Source organism: Schistocerca americana, chromosome X (genome assembly GCF_021461395.2).
Source record: "Schistocerca americana isolate TAMUIC-IGC-003095 chromosome X, iqSchAmer2.1, whole genome shotgun sequence".
NCBI lineage: Eukaryota > Metazoa > Arthropoda > Insecta > Orthoptera > Acrididae > Schistocerca > Schistocerca americana.
This window is the reverse complement of record NC_060130.1, coordinates 909,055,541-909,075,775: the sequence shown is the minus strand read 5'-3', so window position 1 is coordinate 909,075,775 and position 20,235 is coordinate 909,055,541. Positions and strand designations below refer to the sequence as shown.

Genomic DNA, 20,235 nt, shown 5'->3' with positions numbered 1-20,235 from the left:
AAAAAAGCCAGGGGGACAGGTGCAGCATCCCACCTCAACCCATGGCAAGTGTGATTGTTTCTGACATGATGCAAGGAAAAAAAGTATGAATTCTGGAGACACAGCCTTTCAAGTGGGTTCAGTGTTTTTGCCTCTCAATGAAAAGTGGACAGTAAAGCCACCCTATCGTCACATTACAGTTTAGGATCTCAAATAATTCAACCGATGCAGAATCGTCTTGAGTTGATTGAAGAAACATCTACATTTACATCTATTAACAATGTGAAGACTTATCATTTGTGTGAGGATATGAGGGCCGTAAACAAAGTCACAATGCCAGTTACCTATCCATTGCCTCACATCAATGAAACTTTGGATAGACTGGGGAACTGCAAATTCTTTACCACTCTAGATATGAAATCAGGGTGTCATCACAAGGTAATGAACCCCAAGAGAGGCTGAAAAATGCCTCTGCAGTACCTTCTGGGCTACATGAGTTTTTAAGGATGACTTTTGGCTTTCCAAATGTACCCACCATGTTTCAGCAATTTGCAAACTTATTTCTAAAGGGTTTAAAACCAACTACATTTTTGGTCGATCTAGGTGATATCGTTGTTTTCTTAAACAATTGAGGAACATACTGTATGGCTAATAAGTGTGTTGTCATCACCACAAGGCACACATTTGAGCCTAAAATTGAAAAAATTATTTTGTGGAACTGCAGGTTCAATACCTGGGCCATACTATTAGCTTGGCTGATATAAAACCTGACCAGCAGCTCATGGAAGCAGTACACAATTTTACTGCCCCCATAGTGTGAAGGAATTACAGTCTTTTGAGCATTGCAAATTATTACTGTCACTTTGTCAAGACCATGCTACAATAACTAAGTCATTACCAAAGCTGTTGAAAAAAGGAGCAACTTTCGAATGGAATGCAAAAGTTGCACTGCAACAAGTGAAAGACATGCTACTGAGTTTTCCCCTGCTGATACATCCCAACTTTGAGAAACCTTTTACATTATCCTGTGATGCTTCAGATTCTGCTGAGGGGCGCATTCTCAGCCATGAGCAGGATGCCCAAGAGAAACAAATTGGTTATGTCTCTCCCCAACTTAACAAGAAGGAAATAAATTATAGCACAACAGAGGAGGAGTTATTGAGTTTGGAGTTAATTATTTTCAATTTTATTCGCAGTGTAGAAACTTCACAGTGGTAATGGACCATGCTGCCTTTCCGAGGCCATTGAACTTTAAAGACCCCAGCAGTCATTCCATGCACTGGGTGTTGAAGTTAAGTGATTGTGTTTATGTCATCCATTATAAACTGGAAAAATAGCATTAAAATGCATACACATTACATAGGACAGTTTGTGTACAGCAATTCGGTGAGGTGGCGGTAGCAGAATTGCAAGAGGCACAGAGAAAGGATGCGGAACGTCAGTAATATGCCACACTCCCAGATTTTGTATCCAAAGATGACATGCAGTATCAAAACCCCATGGAAATCAACGACACCAAAAGCATTCCAAGTCTCTTATCATTGCCGATTGCCACAATAGCATCCAAGCCCACCATAGTGGCAAACAAGCTATAAATTCTGAAAGTGCCATGCGCTACTGGTGGAAAATCTGCCAGTGTGATGTAGAGAATCACACAAACTACCCCCTCGACCCTAAGACCAACTGACCACTGTTGGTTGTGTTGAATATGTTCATAGAATTATTGTTACAATGTTGCCTAACACAGCCGCTGTCTAAATTTTCAGGTGAGAGTATTACTTCATCTAATGCCTTGTGGCACAAGATCACACTAGTTGAACCAACACAAATAATAATTAAAACTTAGTAGCCATTGGCTTTAGATACAAGTGTATTAATAGAAGTGAATGACAGAGAGAGAGAATGCAGTAACCTTAGGGGGGGACAGTGCAGGAAAACCTTAGAGTGTGAGACAAATCAATCCAAAGTCTACCCTGTGCTCATCTTCCCTCACATACTGCACAATAGCCAAGCCACACTTCCATTGTTCTTGCTCAGCTTCCTGCCTTTCCTCTGGAGTGTGATGGGACACGCACCTACGATAGGGCACCTACCTAGAGGCTGTCTTTCTATCTCTTGCTTACTGTGACCGGTCATTGCAATGCAAATAAATACACCATCTGCTTGAATAACACTACATACCATTGCTGTGTCCACAAGAACAGTCAGCACATTTGTTTCCTCATATCTGTGTCTTATTTCTCATGGATATCCCCTCCGCAGTCTAAATCTTGTTTCTGTTCCTTAGTGCTTCCATGTCTAATGTAAGGGTGTACCCACTGGATATCATTTCTACACGACTCACTTCCATTAGTATGATTGTTTCACCCATACTGCTATCTAAAATCATCTTACCCTATTGACTGCTTTCAGCCTGCATAGCAACAGCAGTGGCACTGCTGGCTGGTACCTGTTTCCGACACATATGCTACTAATCCTTGCTTCATAGAAAGGTAAAGGGACAGTGCTCATTTACAGGGCACAAAATGACTGAACTCCCCAACACAAGTTGGTAAACAATTTAAGGAAATTAATCTTAGTACTGGATATAATAAATCAAAACTTTAGGATACTGATTAATACAAAATGCATGCATGCCTTGTCACAGTATTCTCTAGCTGTGTTCTTCTAGACACCAGTTCCTGGAGAATAAATTGAAAACTCCACTCTGTCACTGTCTTGAAAACCGATTGTCAACAACACAGTTGGTAAAAGATGGTAAACATACATGTTGTCTGTAGAAAATGTGTGGGGTACATTTATCTTACACAGATGCAATACACTGCCCTCTTTGCTGATGATTCAGGATTTTTCCAACCGCACCAGACACTGCTCAGGCTCTGCAATAGCAAAAAACATCCTTACAACAATATTCTGTCTATCCAACTATTGAGGTGATCAGGACTCCCCCCCCCCCCCCCCCCCAATCCATGTACATCTACAACTACAGGCTACTCCGCAAATCACACTTAAGTGATGCCTCACAGAGGGTTCATCGAACCACCTTCACAATAATTCTCTATTACTCCAATCTTGAATAGTGCGCAGAAAAAAACGAATATCTTGCTGTACGAGCTCTGATTTCCCTTATTTTATTATGATAATCCTTTCTCCCTTAGTAGGTCAGCATCAACAAAATATTTTCGCATTCGGGAAAAAAATGTGGCGATTGAAATTTTGTGAGAATATTCCGCCACAATAAAAAAATGCCTTTCTTTTAATGATGTCCACCTCAAATCTTGTATCATGTCAGTGACACTGTCTCACCTATTTCGTGATAATACAAAATAGGCTGCTCTTCTTTGAACTTTCTCAATGTACTCCATTAATCCTACTGCAAGGATGACACCACACAGCACTACTCCAAAAGAGGTCAGACAAGTGTAGTGCAGGCAGTCTCTTTACTACATCTGTTACATTTTCTAAGTGTTTTGCCAATAAAATGCAGTCTTTGGATTGCCTTCCCCCACAACATTTTCTATGTGTTTGTTCCACTTCAAGTTGTTCATAATTATAATTCTTAGGTATTTAGTTGAATTTACAGCCTTTAGATTTGACTGATTTATTGTGTAACCAAAGTTTACAGATTCCTTGTAGCGCTCATGTTAATGATCTCTCACTTTTCATTCCTTATGGTCAATTGCTAATTTTCACACCATACCGATATCTTATCTAAATTGTTTTGCAATTTGTTTTGATCTTCTGATGACTTTATTAGTCGATAAAAGACATAATCATCTAAACACAATCTAAGACAGCTGCTCAGATTGTCTCCTAAATCATTTATATAGATATGGAACAGCAGAGGGTCAATAACACTACCTTGGAGAACGCCAAAAATCACTTCTGTTTTACTTTATGACTTTCCATGAGCTACCACAAAATGTGATCTCTCCGACAGGAAATTACGAATCCAGTCACATAATTGAGACGATATTCCATAAGCATGCTATTTCACTACAAGTCGCTTGTGCGGTACAGTGTCAAAAGCCTTCTGGAAATCTAGAAAAACAGAATCAATTTTAAATCCCTCATCAACAGCACTAAACACTTTGTATGTGTAAAGAACGAGCTGTTTTTCAAATGAATGATGTTTTCTACACCTATGTTGACTGTGTGTGAATAGACGGTTGTCTTCAAAGTAATACACAATGTTCGAACACAATATACACCCTAAAATCCTGCTGCATATCGCCACTAATGATATGGACCTGTAATTTAGTGGATTACTCCTACTACATTTTCTGAATATTGGTGTGACTTCTGCAACTTTCCAGCCTTTAGGTACGGATCTTTCATCAAGCTAGTAGTTGTATATGATTGTTAAGTATGGAGCTATTGCATCAGCATTATCTGAAAGGAACCTAACTGGTATACAGTCTGGACCAGAAGACTTACTTTTATTATGCAATTTAAGTTGCTTCACTACTCCAAGGCTATCTGCTTCTACGTTACTCATGTTGGCAGCTGTTATTGATTCAAATTCAGGAATATTTACTTCATCTTCTTTGGTGAGGGAATTTCGGAAGCCTGTGTGTAGTAACTCCGCTTTGACAGCACTGTCGTTAATAGTGTTTCCATTGCTTTCACACAGAGATGGCATGGATTGTGACTTGCCACTATCATATTTTATATACAACCATAATCTCTTTGGATTTTCTGCGAGGTTTCGAGACAAAGTTTTGTTGTGGAAACTATTATAAACATCTTGCATTGAATTCCAAGCTAAATTTCAAGCTTCTGTAAAAGATCGCCAATCTTGGAGATGTTGCATTCGTTTAAATTTGGCATGCTTTTTTCATTGTTTCTGCAACAGTGTTCTGCCACAAACATGTTACAATACAAGTACACTAAACACAAGAACAATGCCACACACCACTGTTACACTTTTAGCCTAGTTGCAGCCATATGCATGAAAGAAAATTTTAAATTCTCAAAAAAGTATCAATAAATTGCTCCCAAACTGTGCTCAATGCAAGGTCCATTGAGTTACCCTTTCCATGTTAGGGGATGATGCACCAATACGTAACAGAAAAATCACTTCGGACGAAGAATTCCATCATCCATTGAGCACAAACTGTTCCTAAATATATCAAGTCACGTTTGGACAGTGTTACTATAATAAAATTATACAGGGTGGTTCATCTGAAGTTTCAGATGAGATTATCTCGAAAACTATATATCGGGTAAAAATAGTGGGTAAGGCAAGTTCGTAAGCTCAAAGGGGGACATCAAATGATATTACACATGACCCCCATCCCCCGCCCCCCTTGAGTGAGGTGGGGGACAACTTTTAAATCTTAAATGGAAACCCCCATTTTTTATTGCAGATTCGGATTCTTCATAAAAAAGTAATCAAGTTTTGTCTGAAACATTTTTTTAAACCATTGACAGGTGGCGCTGAAATCGAGAAAAAATTAAAATTGGGTTCAAATGGCTCTGAGCACTATGGGACTTAACTTCTGAGGTCATCAGTCCCCTAGAACTTAGAACTACTTAAACCTAACTAACCTAAGGACATCACACACATCCATGCCCAAGGCAGGATTCGAACCTGCGACCGTAGCAGTCGCGTGGTTCCAGACTGTAGCGCCTAGAACCGCTCGGCCACTCCGGCCGGCTGTAAAATTGGGAAAGAACTCAGATTTATTTAGAATGATCTGAGAAGGATGCATCAAATCAATACAAAATGTGCACCAATTCTTTCATTACGCAAAAGTAATGCTTCTTCTTTTTCTTCTTTTCTTTTTTTTACAAAATGTATCCTACCCGCCACAGTTTTTGATGGAGGGAGGCAGAATGGTATTAAAATCTCATTAGGGATCTCTTCACAATTGCATTACTCACCTGACTGTGGCATTACCATGGCCAAACTGCGAACTATGGCTCAGTATAAAGGTCAGTGCAATGCAATCAGACGTCACTTCACTTTCAGATTGTGAACTGTAAACATCAACCGACGGAAGTAAATTATTCTTTAGCGAAACATGGCTCACTGTCCTCCCACAGAGATTGTTGATATGATGTTAATTTTAGGTGAATGCCATGACAATTATGCTGCAGCTGCACAGTTGTATGTGTACGGTTTCCCAAACAGACGACACCCAAGTGAAAACATTATTCGAAACTGCACTCAATGAGATCAAAATGGATACATGTACCATCCACCTCGTCATCGCAAATACAATGAAAATGACGCTCGTACCCTTACCGTTCTCGCCCGTGTTCAACTGGTCCCGAAATTAGTAGTCATGCAATTCAGAGACAAACTGGAATACCGAAATCAACTATTTTGATGGCACATATCCTGTGTATCATATCACACTGACACAGGCATTAACGGCGAAAGATACACAAATACTTGTGCATTTCTTCCAATGGGCCTTGGAAATGATAAGAGGTGACAATGATTTTTTTAGATATGTTATGTTCCGATGAAGCCACATTCAAAAACAATGGCGAATTAAATTGTCATTATTGGTCCCCTGTCAATCCACACTGGCACAGACCCACTGACAACTGACACAAATGGTCGTTAATATTCTGGTATGGAATTTTAAACGGTTACTTGGTAGGACCATATTTTTTTGACTGAAATGTTGCTGGGGAATCTTATTTACAACTTCTCCGCGATGATTTGTGGGAGCTAACGGAAGATGTTGATTTAGAAGCTAAGCAACGAATGTGGTTCCAACAGGATGGAGCAGCTCCCCATTATGCTAAAAATATGCAGAAAACTATAATTTTACAGTACCCTGGTCAGTGGATAGGACGTGGCGGACCAATTCAGTGGCCTCCACGTTCACCAGACATAACATCTCCCGATTTTTTCTTGTGGGGTTACTTAAAAAATATTGTTTATGAAAGACAGCCCACAACCAGAAACGATATGGAACAATGCATTCGAAGAGCGTGTGGAGCCATACCAGGGGATGTGCTGCTCAAAACTGTGGACAACATTCGCAGACGATTTACTTTAAGCACTGAAGCAAATGGGGATAATTTTGAACAATTTCTTCATGGCTAATTTTATTAATTAAGCACACCAAATTTGTGAGAGGCAAGGGGACTCTCACTAATGAAGGACCCCATGGGAACATCATTCTACTACGTCCATGTCGTCGTTCCTGAGTAACACTTAAAGTAGGATACAGTACATTTTGTACAAAAATAGCTTAATTTGATGTAACGAAAGAATTGGCGCACATTTTTTTATCCATTTGATGCGTCTTTCTCGGAAAATTCTAAATAAATCAGAGTTCTTCCCCAATTTTAATTTTTCTCGATTTCAGCACCATCTGTCAATGGTTTAAAAAAAAAAAATATTTCAAACAAAACTTGATCACTTTTTGTATGGAGAATCCGAATCTGCAATAAAAATTGGGAGTTTCCATTTAAGATTTAAAATTTGCCCCACCCCACAGAAGGGGGCGGGGGTTGGAGGTCATGTGTAGTATATCATTTGATGTCCCCCTTTGAGCTTACGAACTTATCTTACCCAACATTCTTAGCCGATGTATAGTTTTCGACATAATCTCATCCGAAACTTCAGATGGACCACCCTGTAGTTTTATACTTTAATACTGTTTTGGGTTTTTCTGCCTTTTCTACATGTCATCTGTGATTTGTATTCTTACACTAGCCACATTTCCCACATTGATCTGCTAGCTGTTGTCGCAATCATGTGTTGTTGGGTGCTGGCTAAATAATCTTGGATAATATGACCGATATGATCCTATGCATTTATTCTTAATATTTCTCAAATATAATATCGCTATCCTTGACAGAAACAGTATCACCACATTATACGTCACAAACAATTCAATTCTCAGACCCCACCCTGGAGCACAAATTAATTTCCTATATGCAACAACAATGTAAACCAGCAATGCCCATGCTTTCCCCCCCTACATATCCTGCACAGTATGCTACTGCGGCCAACTCAGCACAAGGCTCTTCAGGTTGACCAAAGAAGTTTCCATGTTTACATTCCCAAATGTAACGCCACTCTTGTGACTTCTACAATGAAAACATGACCTCCCACATCATCCGAAGCCCCAGTAAAGTTACTTCTGTGTATTAGTCACCCTCCCATTAAGGTTTCAACTCTGTGATGCACAAACTGTTTTGATATGGTTTAGTGAAAACCCATAACAAAGCACTGATAGCTGTGACACCAGAAAACACATTGTTCCCAAACTCTTATTTCGATTTATAACTATCCCTAAAGACTTGGTTTGCCAGTCACCTACATTAATCAGTTTATCAAGGGATACATAACTTGAGGTATATGTTTTAACCCTGCCTTATAAACTACCACCGCCTCTGCACTAAGTCCATTCAATCACTTAATATATACCTGCCCAATAGAATAGTCAGTTACGAAGTACTGACTCCTTATTCAAATGTCATAAATTATGGCACAAAAGTTACAAACACCCATTAAAGTGATGAAAACTCTGGGTGTTGCATTCCTACGTCAACAGTCAATCAGGTGTTTTGTAAAAAAAAAAACCTTCCCAAAGGAGACATATACTGTGTCTTTTCCTTCTTTTATGCGTGGTGGGTTAGCCAGCCTTACACATTTAACTTACATCACCTAGCATATGATTTTAAATGTGTGCACAACTACTGATCATGTGTGGCGAGTGAGTAGGCAGAATTTACAGTGTGATAGGACTGTATAGCAATGCCCCCTACCCCTTACCATGGGCCACTGTGCATTGCCCTAACTATGTGGATACTATGCATGCCCTGGCAGTTGTGGGAAAGAGAGATGAGGTTATGATAGTACTTAATTGAAGTACTATACAACTGCATATTTGTGGTAGAGGATCTGCCAATGACATGTGTGACTTCCCATATTCGTATACTCCTAAGGTTGATTGGTTGGTTGGTTCGTTTAAAAGAGGGGGAAAGGGACCAAACTACGAGGTCATTGGTCCCTTGTTCCTAATAAAATAATGCCAGAAGTGTGAGAATAAAATAGACGAGACATATGGGGTGTTCAGAAAGTCTCTCCGCAGTGTGGAATGATTGTTAACTGTGTGTGCCATACGCGCAGTGAACATACCGAAATGAAACTCGGTGAAATACAAGTTATTAATTTACTGAATATTCATTTTTACTGAGATAAACGAAACAGTGGAATGTTGGGAGAGTCCACTTGAAGGGAAGTAACCCAGACGGGTGAACAATCATACGGCACTGCAGAAAGACTTTTTGACCACCCCGTATAACACAAAATGGAAAAAAAGAAAGACCACAAGTCGAAGGGAAGGCAATGAACACTAAAAGGAACAAAACAGGACAAGAGAACAACAGAGAGATGCAAGAAACAGTGAGAAGGGAGTAAAACAAGGAAGCAGATTACAGTGGCTGGCCGACCACAAAAATAAAAAGGAAAAGCCAGCCACCCTGCAACACATTAAAACCTTCACCCTAAAAGCACTAGGGTGGAGGACACAGAGGGACAAAGAACAGGCACTAAAATTCAGATCGAACGATAAAACCCACCCTCACAGATGAAACGTAAAACTAAATCAGCCAATGAGGCGTTGTCTGCTAAAATCAATGATAACGAGTCCGGCAACCGAAGATGAAGTCACAGGGCAGCCAAAGAAGGACGTAACAGAAGAATATGGGCCACTGTCAACTGGGCGCCGCACTGACACTGATGTGAGTCTTCACGGCGCAGGAGGTAGCCGTGGGTCGCCCATGCATGGCCAATGCACAGCCTGCAGAGAACCACAGAGTCTCTGCAAGATGCCTTCATCAAGGACTTCCACATGTTTGTGGTCCCCTTAATGGCTTGCAGTTTGTTGTGCACACGGAGATTTTGTCATTCCATCTCCAAAAGCTGAAAAACCTTGCGGCGTAATAACGAACGCAGGTCAGTTGTGGGGATGCCCACCTCCAGAAGTGGTCTCCGTGTAGCCTGTTTGGCCAGCCTGTCAGCAAGTTCATTTCGTGGGATTCCAACGTGACCAGGGGTCCAGACGAACACCACTGAACGACTGGACCGTTCCAGGGCACAGATGGACTCCTGGATGGACACTACCAAAGATGACAAGTGTAGCACTGGTCGATAGTTTTCAGGCTGCTCAAGAAGTCAGTACATAAAAGAAAAGACCCCCAGGGCATGAACAGAGATTCTGAAGTGCATGAGAAATGGCCGCTAGCTCTGCAGTGAACACACTGCAGCCATCGGGTAAGGAATGCTGTTCAATATGGCTGCCATTAACGTAGGCAAAGCCAACGAGACCATCAGCCATTGAGCCATCGGTGTAAACCACTTCAGAGGCCCAGAACACGTAAAGGTTCGAGAGGTAGTGACAGCGGAGAGCTGCAGGGTTAATGGAGTCCTCAGGGTAACATGAAAGGTCCAGACGAAGCTGTGGCCGAGGCGTACACCATGGAGGTGTACATGAATGGGCCGCAAGTAGAGGTGGTAAAGGGAAGGACTCCAGTTCAGAGAGAAGGTACCGCATGCAAACTGCTATCGTTAGTTCCGACCTGGGCCACCGATGCTGGAGATGGACTGCCACGGGCAGGAAAAGAAGAAGGTAATTTGGATGCTCAGGTGAACTACGAATGCGCGCTGTGTAATCGGCGAGCAGTTGCACACGTCTGATCTGCAATGGAAGGACCCCAGCCTCCACCAGTATGCTGGTCCTCGGACTCCTCCTAAAAGCTCCTGTCGCTAGTCAGACCCTGCAATGGTGCACAGGGTTGAGTAAATGCAACGCTGAAGGCACTGCCAAATCATAAGCCATACTCCCATAGTCAAATCGGGATTGGACAAGGACTCCATAGAGCCGCACCAGCACAGAGCGATCTGCGTCCCAATTGATGTTGCTCAGGCAACAGAGGGCATTGAGGTGCTGCCAGCACTGCTGCTTAAGCTGATGAAGATGAGGGAGCCAAGTCAATCGAACGTCGAAAACCAGTCCTAGGAATCAATATGTCCCCACTACAGTGAGTGGATCGTCATTAAGGTAAAGTGGTGGTTCCGAATGAACGGTACGATGCCAACAGAAGAGCATGACACACGACTACTGCTGAAAACTGGAAGTCGTTAGCTAGAGCCCATGAGTGCGCCGTGTGGATGGCTCCCTGCAAGCGCCGCTCAGCAACACCAGTACTGGAGCAGCAGTATGAAATGCAGAAGTCGTCTGCATACAGAGAAGGTGAGACAGAGGGCCCAACAGCAGCTGCTAGACCATTAATGGCCACTAAAAATAGAGAGACACTTAATACAGAGCCCTGCGGGACTCCATTCTCCTGCGGGACTCCATTCTCCTGGATATGGATGGAACTATGGGAGGCACCAACTTGGACATGGAAAGTACGAAGCGACATGAAGTTTTAGATAAAAATCGGGAGCGGGCCCCAGAGGCCCCACTCGTACAATGTAGCAAGGATATGATATCACCAGGTCATGTCATATGCTTTACGTAAGTGAAAAAAGATGGCAACCAGGTGTTGCCATCTTGGAAAGACTGTTGGGATGGCAGACTCGATGGACACAAGATTATCAGTGGTAGAGCGACCCTGGTGGAAGCTGCCCTGACATGGAGCCAGCAGGCCACATGACTCCAGGACCCAACCCAACTGCCAACATACCATACGTTCCAGCAGCTTACAAAGAATGTCGATGAGGCTGATGGGCCAATCGCTATACACATCAAGCGAGTTTTCACCGGGTTTGAGCACCGGAATCATGCTCTCCTGCCATTGTGATGGAAAGACACCATCGCACCAGACCCAGTTGAAGATGACGAGGAGATGTCACTTGTAGACAGATGTTTAATCATCTGGCTGTGGATCTGATCAGGCCCAGGAGCTGTGTCGGGACAATGTGCAAGGGCACTGAGGAGCTCCCACTCTGTAAATAGGGTGTTATAGGATTCACTGCAGCGTGTAGTGAATGAGAGGACGTTCCCTTCCAGCCGCCTTTTGAGAGTGCAAAAGGCTGGGGGGTAATTCTCCGACGCAGAGGCTCCAGCAAAGTACTTAGCAAAGTGCTTGGCAATTGCATCTGCGTCGGTAGATAACATGCCATTTAAGAACATTCAATGAGGCAGTTTACCCCTGAGAGTCACCTGCTGCCACCGACGTTTTGCCTGAGCAGACTATATCCATTGTGTCTGAGGATCTGGCGAGATCTAGGTCCTCAGCGGACACCAAAATCTCCACCCTATCCTCAGACGCAGAGCTTGGGGGTAGTGGTGATGTGGGTGCCACCGCAACTTATTTGGTCTTGGGGGTTTTCCTTTTGGATTTCTCTTACTGCTCCTTGGGTTTCCATGGCTTGGGAGGACTTCACTGGCTCAGTCTCCGGGACTGAAGATGAGCGTGAAGCCCTACGACCAGCTGCTTTTGGGCTCTTCAGCTACTGGTGGGTGTCATCTTTCCTACTAGCAGAAACCTGGGAAGGGAATGACCCAAGGGACCACTTCACTTCATAGCGAGAGCAGCCGAAGAAGACTTACCCCACTATGGTGGGGGGAGGGGGGTGTTGCTCCTGAAGTAGGTTGTGCAGGAGCAACAGGGAGGGAAATGCCCCCCACCATCCAAGACCACCTACAATACATCAGACCACAACACAGAAACCAAGATGGTAGCAGTCTCAGGTCAAGTATTTCAGTGGGACCTTAACACGAATTATTTACAAACTTCATAAATGGAAAGTAAATTCTAAATTGCGCAAGAAATGTCATATTGTTATTTATTTTTCTATATTCGAACTTAAATAAAAAGTTGTTACTAAAGTCACAAATTACGTAATAAGTACTATGACGAAGTAAAATTAGGATACGCAACTCAAAATCAAATCCAAACAACTACTACACAACGCATGTAAATGGCATATTTGGACACTAACAATAATTTGCAAAATAGGAGCTACATAGCAATAATAAGTGAAGCATGTAACTAAAGCTCAAAATTGTATTAAACAATATACAGTTAATTCTAGTCACTGTCATTATGTAATATGCTAGAAGTGGTTTGACTTTGAGTACCTGTTGGATTTATTTGCTGCTCAGCTTGGCCACTTTGCATTTTTGTTATTTTGCTGCAATGTCTTCATGAGCTCCTTTTTTGTTTTACTGGTGTTTGAGCAATTTCCTTTGAAACACACTTTTCATTCGAGTTTTGTGTAATTATTAATAAAAATATTTGAAAGCATTTAATACTTTTCTTGATTATTGTCTTTAAAGGAATGCCACATTTGCACACATCACTGATGTTACTAATGGCATTTTCACGCAATTCAGTTCCTAAGGCAAGTACTGCATCTCTTTGATTTTTAAGTTTGAGAAATTCTGATTCATATGTGCTGCTAATCAGAACCCGAAAAAGTTTATATATATTACAACACAAGGAAATCATTATAGAAGGAGGACACTTCAATCCCCCACGATTCAGTTAGTTGAAATAGGAAAGGAGTTCTTTGGTTTCACACTGCAACAAAATTTCATCCTCTGTCTGTAACATTTCTTCACAACCTGAACATTTTCCACCTTTTCGCAGCTTTTCAAGTGCTGTTTTGCTGGTGTAGCTAGCAACACAAACCAAGACTTTCAAATCTTCATGCATCATGGGAATGTTTGCTAGTTCCTCTAGAGCAGGTTCTAATTTATCTAAATTTTCATACATTTGGTGTTTTATGCTGCAGTTTACTTTTGCTGCAAAATCATTTAATGTAAATTCACCATGTTTAGTAGATCTGAGCTTTGGTAGACTTACTACTTTGAGTTTCCTGTTAGATTCCAAGATTTGCTCAATTGAAACATTATATGTGCAGCCACTTAGCCTTCTATAAGCTCCAAATCTTGCTTCTAAAGCATCAGTGTGTAATTTTGCTGTAAGAATGTAGGACCAGTTGTAAGTATTAAAAATATATCTGCATAACTGAACTGTTGTTGCAAGTGTGTGAGAGAAAGCAGTATATGTTTCATTGGTTAGTTTTCCATGAGTAGGCAATACATGCCAGATGTCAAGATGTTTTCAAATTTTCAAGAAACAGAAGTTTGGAGTCAGTAGGTCCAGTGATTGGGCTAGAATTATCATCTGATGTGTATTTACCTTTCATGGCATGCTGTACATTAGAAATTGTCCACCATTTAATGATTAATTTTAAAAACTGAATAGTGCCATCAGAAATCTCAATCCCCTGACTTTTCAAAATTTCTAGTGCTGCCACATTTTTAGAATCAAAATTTAGAGCAACATTCTGTCTCTCAATAGAAGTTGGATATACTGCCTTTGTCACTAGCTTTGGGGCAAGTTTCTACAGTTTATTTTTCCCAGAATGAAACAGGTTCCTCAAATCTGAAAACTTTGCTTCACTGACAGTATATTCACATGCAGCATTCCCTTCATCACTGTGTAGAAAGGTATTGATGAAAGCAAATGTATCCTCAATATCTGACATTAAAAAGGATTCATTTTTTCCATTCAACCAGTTATTTCTAATACACTTAAGCAAGTGCACACCATCAAACAGAAGAAAGAGAAATTTGGATGGAGCAACTGGATTTGTAATACACGGCTGTAAAATGTCACCACACATAAGCTGATACATTTTCCTATTAGTGCTATGGTTATCTGCTACCAGGCATATAACATCATATCCAACTTCATGCATTAACTTTAATACATCAATTGTCATTTTCAGTAGTGTATCAGAATTAACATTTTTTACAGGAAAGATAGCTATTACTTCTTTATAATCAGAATGTAGAGATGATGCCATGAAAACCTGCATTGTACCTGCTGTTGTAGTATCTGACGTATTCTCAGCTACGCCAAGTATCTTTCCTGCCTTATAAGAGAATTTTGAGTTAACATAAACTTCACCTAGCATCAGTGAAATTACCTTATCACTTTCCTGAAGAAATTTTTCCCCCCTCAAAAAAGCTACCTGTAATGGACCAATACAAGGTTTATTTGGACACTTTTGCATAGAAACTGCCTTTAATAGACAGGATGAGGTAATGTTAACACATTTGTTTTTCTCAAGTGATGGTAGACACCAGGAAATGAAAAGCAATTGGTTGATGCCCATATCAAAAGCTCAGGAGAATATGTGCTTTGCTTTGTTATTGAAAGTTGTAATTGCTCCAAAACAAATTCTATTTTAGGGGCTATTTCATCATCAAAATCACTTCCAGCTTTCAGTGCTTGTTTGAGAACATTGACTACAATTATAATCTTGTCAACGGTGCCAATAGAGTTATCTGTGAAACCATTTAGGTGACTCACTAGATTGTCAAATTTCGTCCACTTGTCACATTTCAAGATTTCTGTAGGCAAACACTTTTACTTCCAAGGAACATGATATCTTGAAGCATACTGAAACTAATGGCACATCACTGACTGAATCGTCGTTTAATTTAATGAAAGATATGTAGTCATCCTTTACTAAAAGTGTAAATGGACAAACATTCCTTTTCTGCACTTCATTTTTGAAATGCTGAAAGTCAAGTATATTGTCATTTTCGCACCAATTACTGAAACTACATTCATCACGTTCCAGTAGATGTTGAACACGATCTTCAAGATTCTTCATTTCCTTAGGAATTGGTAATGTGTGATATGAAGGTTGATTAGGAAAGATAGTTGGAATTGCATCATTTGTTAGTTTTGGTATTTTTCATGGCACACGTATTGGTTCACTATTTTCCACAGGAAAAATGTCTTCCCTAACCACAGGTTCAAAATGCTTAATGCATACCACAGTTTTATTGTGCACTTCAAAATTATCGCTATGAATTAGTTTAATCCATTTGTTCCTCAAAGCTGTTTCTTTGGGAAACTTAAATGTTGAGGTATCATATGTTTTGCCGTAATTGGATTTACATACTCAACAGCTATGACCCATCGCAAGAACAGTTTACACTTTAAATTATGCCAAGCTTACTAGAGAATCTAGAAAATAAATACTAGCGTAGCACTTGTGACGACATTCACAGAACATAGCACAAATAATAGGTAGTAATAAATGCTTTCACTTCTCTTGAACATCACGTATACAATGTTACACACACACACTTTACGGAAACACAAGCACGCTGATTTGTTTCCCCCACGACTGCCGCCTTTGTCAACTATCAATATCTGCCTTAAGGTCTGATTTATTGTAGGTGGTCTTGCACCATCAAGGGGGCAGGTGTAGTCTTCCGGCTCTGAAAGGTGACTTGGGTTGGTGGTGCCAGAACTGTTGTAGCGGCGGCGGCGTAAGATGATGTCATACACACAGGATGCAGGCGTTCAAATTTTCTCTTAGCCTCAGTGTGGGTCAGTTGGTCCAGGGTCTTGTAATCCTGGATTTTCCTTTTTTCTGGAGAATCCTGCAGTCTGGCGAGCAAAGCGAATGGTGCTCTCCGCAGTTGACACAGATGGGAGGTGTGGGCATATGGAGTGTTGGGATGTGATGGGCGTGACACTGGAAGTACAGCGGGAAGACATATGGCCGAACTTCCAGCACTCAAAGCACCGCACTGGGGGAGGGATATAGGGCTTTAGATCACAGTGGTAGACCATCACCTTAACCTTCTTCGGCAACGTATCACCCTCGAACGCCAAGATGAAGGCACCGGTGGCAACCTGATTATCCCTTGGATCCCAGCGGACACGTCGGAGTTATGCCCATGACTGGGCAGAGGATGCTGTTTTCATTAAGACACCCAGATCTCCACCTCCCCAAACTTGTCCTATAAATGCCTAACAAATTACTGAGGCTTCATTGTCATGAAAGATTCCCCATCAGCTCTTGAACATACAAGGTACTGTAGAGAATAAGATCCGCTGCCACCCTTAGCCTGACATTCCTCCCATGGTGTGGCCAGGGAGGGGAACAATTTTGGTCGTACTTCTGCGCGTTGAATTGAGCTCGTGAATGCTTAGAGATTTCTGGTGTTTCACCACCAGCAAGAGATGATGTACTCGCTTCATTGTGTGTCATCCGCCCTGATGCCACCTACTCCGACCAGGACCCCCCCCCCCCCCCCCCCCCAAGACGCCACCCAGCCACAGCAAAGGCCACCTGGCAGGATGGTCATTGTCGGGAGTCCCGATGCCGCAAGGAGATGGGCATCTACCCCTTGGCATACATGAGGAGTTAACGGCGCAGGCATCAGCAGAGCAAACCCTGTGTGTTCAGGGGGCTACAACCAACAAGGTACATGGTTGGAATTATGTCCACAAGACTGATGACATAAATCTTCCTCTGATCCAATGACATCATTTTCCAGAAAGTGTTAAAAATTGCCTGCATGTCACCATCACAAGTTTGACGACACGTCCCTTGAACGATTTCTGACATCTTTGAAGTACACATCGGACCTAATTTCCGTGCCCCTCTTGGACTATTGTGAGTAATTTTGACACTTCAACTTCTTTCATAACCAACATATGCTTGTCCGCACATTCCCAGAGTTTTGTTGTCATTTTTCTTCCAATCTTCAAGGCAGGCTCTAGATTTCTTTTCTTGTCACTGCTTAGATCACCACAAAATTCTTGACCTCCACTTTCAACATCCTTGCTTTCATCAACTTCTGATAAGTTACGTGAATTGTCTGGTAAAAAATTAGCACCATTGTGTAGCAATAAATGGGAAGACGTACTGTCGTTTCCAGTGGCAACTGTGGTTGCTGTATCAATCTGACCATTCTTGGATGCAGTCAGTGAAGTTTCTAGACAAAAAAACGTTTGAAAAATTACCTTAAGAATGCCAAAGTTGAATTTCAAATTCATGTCTTTATGACAATGACAATATCATTAATAATGCTAAGAGTCACAATAAAAAATTACCTGCATCATTAGATGGCCCTGGAAAAGTGACTGAGAACCCCATATAGGAAATTAACTCTTCTTTTTCATTCTGGATTTACATGAGAACCTATAATCAAGTGGGTATTCAAAACACCTTTAGCAGAAAGGACTAACGTGCACAAAAATTGAAGTGTGGCGTTACCAGCTGTGTTACCGCTAAATTTTAGAATTTTAGCTGACTGCTGTTAATGCGAGATAAATAAAAAAAAAATATTTTCTTACCACTGTAAATCACTCTCAAGAAGGATCTCCACTATCATATGCTACGTTTAGCTGAGAAACAATTTTTTTCTCAGTAAAGAGATCATCTTGTAAAATGCTGTCCATTTTCATGAACTGAAGGTAGAACCAAGGAACCACTTCCAAACACTGGAAGATACGTAGTAAGCAATAACAATGTGCTGTGGCTGTGCGCACTATTGCATTTACGCTGTATTGTTTACTACATCCAAAACAATCTACTTACGTTCTTTTGAACTTATGCAGTATTTCTAGCTTTTTTTCACTGTGTCATAAATGCAGTATTGTTTTATTTCATTTTATAAGTAGTACTTTTATTTTCTTATATGTTTCACATCCTGGAGGCTCTACTCACTATGGATATATTGGAACAAAAAGTACATCTAATCTAATCTAAAGCTCACATATTATTTCTCTAACAACGATGGGGGACATCCTTCAAAGCCTAATTCATGGAGCTGTCTTGGGGATATTACATATCCTAACAGTATACCACATCTTTGCACACAAAAACTGTAGCAGATTTGGACTACCAATGGCTGAGTGACATTAACTGAATCTAAAATGACTTAGGAGTCATTCAAAATTTTAAGAACCATAAAGGTGGAGGATGAACACCCAGTCAAATTTCTTTCCTTGTAGCTAGTGAAGGTAAAACTTCAATATATACACAAGTAGGATCCTTCCCAGATTTCAAAAGGTGAATTAGATAATGGATAATGGAAACTGTCCAGCTGCGCAGAAACAATTTTAGAAAAAGTAATAATATTTCAAGTGGACTAACCACATAATGTATCTTGGTCACTTGAATGAAAACATTGCTATGCAGAGCACCTGAACTGATGTGAATGTTCACACTATATTCTATGCTCCATAAAGATCACAGACAATTGGAAGTTACAAAAACAGAAGTTAAGCACTCATTCGATATTTCTCCAGAGAGGAGCTTATCTATGTAATGATGATATTCATCCTTTTGTTACTGAAAGGGTGGTTACTTGGTTATCTATTTGTAAACTGAATAAGAGTACTTCAACTTTTTAGTACCCAGATACATGCTGCTGCTGTAACTACTACTACTACTACTACTACTACTACTACTAATAATAATAATAATAATAAGAAGAAGAAGAAGAAGAAGAAGATTAAGGTAAAAAGTTAACAAGAACACAATAAAATCCTCCTCCCAGTCACTTCAGGGAGGTTGACACTTCGCAAAATTTTAAAATACACTCTACACTTGTTCCATGTAGTTTAATACAGAGGGCAGCTCCCCAGATGGGTCAGTGATGGCTCTCTTGTTTTCAAATAAAAAACATCTAGTTAGAATATGTTTTACTGAAAGTGGAATTCCAGAACCTTAAAGTAATGGTGGATCAACTTGTCAGAGGAGGAAGCAGCTTTCGAAGTGTGATGTTCTGAGGCTGCTCGCATTATGCAAAAGCTACTTCTTGTCACACATTAGTACAAAATTGTTTACTGACCTTGAACTGTGGTGCTGTGTCGTGCAAAATTTCAACTTGCTTGATCAATTCAGTGTCAGTGGCTGAGTTGTTTACTACAGATGCAGTGTTGTGGTCTGCTGGAAATAATGCCGTACAATGTCTAACAGAAAATACACAAGACAGGTTGCAAATCAGTGTACTTCCCAGATATGATCAATTTGTGGCGGCCGACTTCAAAGTAGGGCCCACCTGAGTCCACATAGATCTGCACTTATTTGTTCTACTGCTCAAAATATTTATACGTATCATTTGTCTTGAGGCTGTGCAGGCATTCAGCTATTTTTGCCTTACAGTAGATGGCAAGAACATATCCACAGTTAAGTCAAGAGCTCTGCCAGTGAGTTGATCAAGCACACTTAAGATTGACACACTTCATGGGTACAGCCCAAAAGTTGAAAAAAGAAACACACTCTAATAAGGTAGGAAGAATAGTTCCTTGATAATGCAAGCTGTGACAATTCAATTTGCCAAGTTCTGTAGTCTGGAGTACAGACCACCTTGTGTCCAAAACGATCTAAAATAATTCTAAGTCTCGGCAACTACTATAGTGGAGAATGACTCTACCCACAATTAAGACCAGTAACACAATGTATAGTTAGTGTCACTGGTTAATGCGAATTTCAAATGGTTT

The 20,235-nt window shown here is 40.9% G+C and overlaps 1 protein-coding gene across 2 annotated transcripts in view; it reads right to left on the bottom strand.

Annotated features, from left to right (window-relative positions):
* The window catches only part of LOC124555191 (leucine-rich repeat protein 1-like), a 113,597-nt gene that overhangs the window by 70,877 nt on the left and 22,485 nt on the right, over positions 1-20,235 (bottom strand). The window contains exon 1 of one of the 2 annotated variants that reach the window (XM_047129036.1): positions 13,044-13,193. The exons of the other annotated variant lie outside the window; for it this stretch is intronic. The gene's annotated coding sequence lies outside the window, so the exon portion shown is untranslated. Of the gene's footprint in view, positions 1-13,043; positions 13,194-20,235 lie in introns of those variants that run through there. 2 annotated transcript variants of the gene reach the window in all.